The sequence below is a fragment of the Myotis yumanensis genome, unplaced genomic scaffold, assembly GCF_028538775.1.
Source record: "Myotis yumanensis isolate MYYU_CA2020_CCGP unplaced genomic scaffold, mMyoYum1.0.hap1 SCAF_13, whole genome shotgun sequence".
Classification (NCBI taxonomy): Eukaryota; Metazoa; Chordata; class Mammalia; order Chiroptera; family Vespertilionidae; genus Myotis; species Myotis yumanensis.
The window spans coordinates 1,120,307-1,125,740 of NW_027223764.1; the positions used below are offsets into that span (position 1 = coordinate 1,120,307).

The 5,434-nt window shown below is 54.4% G+C and overlaps 1 protein-coding gene across 3 annotated transcripts in view; it reads right to left on the reverse strand.

The window, feature by feature from the left end:
* The window catches only part of IKZF5 (IKAROS family zinc finger 5), a 15,118-nt gene extending 9,846 nt beyond the window's left edge, over positions 1–5,272 (reverse strand). The window contains exons 1-3 of one of the 3 annotated variants that reach the window (XM_070432043.1): positions 5,150–5,272; positions 3,824–3,969; positions 2,225–2,345 (exon numbers count right to left, since the gene is read on the reverse strand). The gene's annotated coding sequence lies outside the window, so the exon portion shown is untranslated. The remainder of the gene's footprint in view (positions 1–2,224; positions 2,346–3,823; positions 3,970–5,149) is intronic. The other 2 variants (XM_070432042.1, XM_070432044.1) reach the window with 2 other exon arrangements.
* Positions 5,273–5,434: the final 162 nt, after the last annotated feature.

Here is a 5,434-nt window from a genome sequence, read left to right on the forward strand (position 1 = left end):
GAGTGATGGCCCCGAAGATGGCGAGATGCGGGCTGTCCACCGAGCTCGCTCTCACAACCCCTGCTACCCTCCCTCAGGATGTCGGGAAAGTCCCCACACTCAGGTGCCAGGCGCTCACAAGGAGCCCACCCCGCACCCTCACAGCCTCTTTCAGGTGAGCCGGCCGCAGGGGCTGGTCAGGCTCCCTGGGTTCGCACAGGAACTGGTTTGTGAGGCCAGCTGGGAGACAGCGCGCTGCCGACCTGGCTTCCATGTGGCACTGCTGAGCGGCCCAGAGGCCTGCACTGTGCCCCGGCCTGCAGTGTCCAGCAGCGCCCACCCCATCTCCGCATGGGGGCTCAGGCGAGGTGACTCAGGTGGAGGCGAGTGCATGGGGGCCTGTGGGCCCAGGTGCTGCCCAGCTAGGACCTGCCCTTCCACACCAGACATTGGCGCTTTGACCACTGGCCAGGCCTAGGGACCATACCCATGCACGAATTTCGTACACTGGGCCTCTAGTCTATAATAATAAAAGCGTAACATGCTGTTTAGATGGGACCTTCCAGATGAAGCCGGGGCTGCGAGGGAAGCCCGGGTCCCGGGTGCCAGAGTGAAGCCGGTGCTGACAGCTGGGGGAAGGAAGGCCTACTCTTGCACAAATTTCGTGTATCTGGTATCTAGTATACAATAATGTTATATCTCAATAAAACCAAAGCACAGAGGGGTGGGGAGAACTGTAAAAATATACACGAAAATGTAAGAAATATAGCAGACAGAGGTGTAGAATGAGTTCCAGAAACAGAAAAATAAACAAGAAATGGTTTTTTTAAAAACAATGATCAAGAAATGTCCAGAATTAGAGATCTCTTTCATATTGAACGGGTCAGAGTGTAAAATAGGATATACGATAACACTTAGACACATTATTGTGAAATTTAAAAATCTCAAAGACAAAGAAAATTATACAACATTGTCTAGAGAGAAAAGGCAGTGCATCCACACAGGAAAGCAATCAGACTGCTCGGGTGTCAATGCGACCTGGTGCAGAGAACAGCAGCAGAACCTGCAGAACCCATTCCAGAAAGTCTAAACTTCAGGCTGACCAGGGGATCTTCCAAATCCACACACAATCAAGGGAGAGCACTCAGAGGCATTGCTATAGGGCAGGGTGGGGAACCTTTCTTTTGCCCAGAGCCATTTGGCTCTTTACATCATTCGAGGGCCATACAAAATCATTAACTTAAAAACTAGCTGCTCTATTTGGTCAAACACCTAATTAACTCCCCCCTAATGCCTTGGCAGGGCCAGACCGAAAGACTTCTCTGGCCTATGTGGCCCACAGGCCGGTGTTCCCACCCCTGCTCTAGAATCAAGAAGACAAGAATACTTGCTATTGCTACTGCTATGCTTTAAAATTGAATTTTTTGGGGTGACACTGGTTAATAAAATTATACAAGTTTTAGGGGTACAATTCTATAGTACATCATCTGTATATTGTATTGTGCTACTGCTATTCAACATAGTTCTGGAATAGAGACCCCCACAATAAAAAAAGAAAAAAAAAGGTATGAGGATTGGGAAATAAAAGATGATGATGATGAAGGTGAGGAGGAGGAGGATTGGGGAAATTATTTTATAAATTGTAAAAGTGTAAGGCCCTAAAGCTTGTCTGTGTTCTAATTGTAAAAGTTATAATTAAGAAAGAAATCCTGGTATTTACCTTGCAACTTAGCATCACCTCTAGCCAATCAATTCATATGAAAACTGCTGTTTCCACTGGAAAATATGCTTTGACGGGCTTCAATAAGCAAGATGAATCTTACCCAATCCCAATTAGAAAGCACAACACTGCTAGGGCACATGTGACAAAGCAGAAAAATGCAGGAGGCTGCCAGCGTGCCAGCAGAAGCAATAACACTTTCATACAGGCCTCTCCAGATTGAAGAGCACCAATGAGCCTGTTACAGAGATGCTGGCACGTTCCGACGGGCTGGCTGTTATCACACTGTCATGTTATAAAGTTCACTCTTTTCCCTGCCATACACTGTGCTGACTTTCAATCATAATGCATGACGGGCTTAAAACAAATCCAAAGACTAGGGATGCCAATGGGACAAAGGAAAATAACATTATAAACATGAGAGAAAACAACTTTTAGTTTTTAACATATTGCTATGGCTTATAACCTTAGACCTACATCACCCCCCTCCCCCCCCCCAATATACATACACAGACACGCACATACCCTGGCGCGTGCACAGCACGACAGGTCCTTGCACAGCGTTAATCCCTGGGATGAAAGATTCCTAAATCTGAATGGAGTTTTTGGTTCAAGACCCAGGTTTCTCTAGCTCACGTCAGTCTATCTAAGCACAAAAAAACAGAAAATGAACACTAATTCTGAAACAGAAAGTTCCTGATGCTGAAAGGAAATATAGATTTTTATACCAAACCATCTTTCTGTCTTTAATAAAGTAATCAATAGGCTCAGGACTAAAAGTTTAATTTAAGAACTCCACAAATGAACCGATATCTGGAAATGCCTCTAAAACACTGATAAATTCTAAAACCTTTGCAAAAATAACATAAAAATCTACTTGGGAAATCAGCAAACTATAATGTCTTTATTGAAAGTTTCTTTTCTACTGGCCATGAATTCAACACCTTGGAGCTTGTTAGCCAAAAAAACTTACACAAAACGTCAAAGTGTAAAATGATGTCATCAGAAAAAGAAACATATTTAGGAGTTGTCCACTTTAACCATAGATTTGGGTGGTATATTCCGAGCGCGATCTACTCTTTCTAACATCTAACTATATCAACCAGAGAGAATTTTTCCCATACTCCATGATCACATTCTTTACGGTAACACTTCTGAGCCCTCCCTGCGATTACTCTGAATAAAATTAAACCGGGTACTCCATTGCGTGTAGGTACATGTCTCCACAGAAACTGACTAGCACACACCTCAATTGTTTTTATGTCAATAGCTTCTCCCAAACTAGCCATTCCAGGCTCAAAAATAAGGTTCTTCCACACCACGCGGAGGCTGGGCACGCTGGTGAGTGAGCTCTGCTGTCCTACGGGACACGGCAACCTCTTTACCTGAGCAGGCGACTGTGACTACTCTGATCTTCCTTTGGTGCCGGGCAAAGCATTTATTTGTATGTTGTCCTCTGATCTTTCTCCTTCAGTCTCATTTTACAAATGGGAAGTTTTGATCAATGCACACACACGCACACACGACCTCTGAGCCAGCCGGTAACAATACAGTGGCGTCCTGATGCCAATCAGGAGACACCACAGCCTGGCACAGAGGTAACATGAGACCAGGAGAAACTCTTCCCCAGCTTTCCTCCAAGCCCATCTGAAGTCTAAGCTCCAGGAGAGTTCTGGGAACACGTGATCAGGGGCCAGGAGCATCTATCTCATTGACCACTTTTTTAGAGGGTGACTAAGCATAGACTAGAACACTCAGCAGCAGACGAACGCAGTAACCTACTGCCGGGTGAGGTGGGCCTATAGCATACAGTGACCGCAGGTCAACCGAGGCGCTTGCTTTCGTACAAATCATCATGGTCCTGACAGGGTGACCCGCCGGAGAACCCGCCGGAGAACGCCGGTCTGCAGGGCAGTCTGACAAGTGAGGTTTGGTGAGTGTGGGAGTAACCCGGGCCCTCGGAGAATCAGGAAGCGTTTCCTCTGATGACAGAACTGTCAGAAAGCAGATTCTTGAAGGCAAACAGGGGCGTTATGAGGCAGCGGCAAACCAGAAGACATAACAGAGAAACCTAAATAAGGACAAGTTACGAGGAGACACCCAACAGCGGACTCCACAGCTAACCTCTCCACCCGGGACCCGCGCCTCCGGGGACCGGCGCTCCAGCGTGGACGGGAGGCGGAGGAGCTGCAATGTGCTCTGGGGACGCAGCCGGGGCTCCACGGGCCATGGAGGGGCCTTCAGCTCAGACGGAAAAGCCGCAGGGAGGTCTGCGGAGAGAAGCACAGCACGTGAGCCGGGGCGCCCAGAGCGCAGCGCACCCACAGGTCCCGGGCGCCCAGAGCGCAGCGCACCCACAGGTCCCGGGCGCCCAGAGCGCAGCGCACCCACAGGTCCCGGGCGCCCAGAGCCCCGGGCCGGCTCGCCGACACCAGGGAGCGGTCGGCAAAGACCAGGCAGCGCCCACGGCCGTCCCAGGAAGGACGCGCCAGGACCACTGTCCCCTCCTCGACGGGTGGGTTGCACGCTGGGCAGCAGTTCTAACGTCTGTAATTCGGGCACCAGCCTCCCTGTTCACGGGGCCCCTCGACCAGCGGCCCCTCGGGCGCAGAAACACAGCAACCCGGGGAGACGCGGGTGGGCTGGGGTTTAACCCCCCACCACCCATCAGGGCACATCGGGGTTCCCCTGCGCTCCCCATGGCAACCGAGACGCCGAGGGTGCCCGGGGCAGACAACACCGCCACCGCCGTTCCCGGGAGAGTCTCCGAGACTCCGTTCTGCGGAGAACCGGGCGGAGCTTTGGAAACCGTCGGTGCAGACACGTTCAAGTCGCCCGGCGTCCGGCTCCGACCCGCCGAGTGTCCGTCCGTCTCACCGAGTGAAGCGCCCGCAGGTCGCCGCCCGCCGCTCTGGGCTCCGAGCAAGCAGCACGCGAAGGGCCGAAACGGGCCGCCGGGGGACGCGAACCCCGACGCGGCCCGAGACTGCAGGTCGCGACCCGGCCACTCGCGCTCCGGACGGTTCGCCCGGAACCGGCGCACACGCGGTCCTCGCCCCGGCCACCCGCAGGCGGGGGTCCGAGAGCCCTTCTCCCCGGGGCCGGGCCGGCGTCCGCGGGGCCCTCGCCGGGAGGCGGACACTTGAGCGACTGCGCCTCGCCGGGCCTGGAACCCACGCCACCGGCGCCCCCCAACCCGAGCCCCTCCCGACGGCCGCCACCTCGGGGCGCCCCCCGCACGCCCACCTGTGAGAGCGAGGCCGCCCCCCAAATCCTGAAAGGGCCCGGGTCGTGACCCCACCGACCCGCCGACCACACCCGCTGCCGGGCTGGGCTGAGTTCCGGGCGGGTCAGCCGCTCCGCCGCCCACCGGCTCTCCCGTCCGCCTCTCTCCTTAGGCGTCCGGCTTGGCCGTGTGGCCGCCGGCTCGGACTGCAGCCGGCTACTTACCGCCTGGCAGCTGCCCCGAGTCACCCCCGCCGCCTTGTACGTCGCCGCTGCCGTCGCCGCCGTCGTCCCCGTCACCGCCGCTGCAGCTGCGGCCGCCGCCATGTTTGGTGCGTCTTCGCTTCCTTCCCGCCCCACTGCTGTCGTCAAATCTCGCGCGAGCAGGGACTAGCGCCGAGGCGGAAAGGAGAATTGTCCCTCTCGGGGTTCCGTAGTCGGAGGGGCGTGGCCAGGGGCGGGACCGGAGCGCGGTGGGCGGGGCGGAGGGGCGGGGCGGGGCAGGCCTGC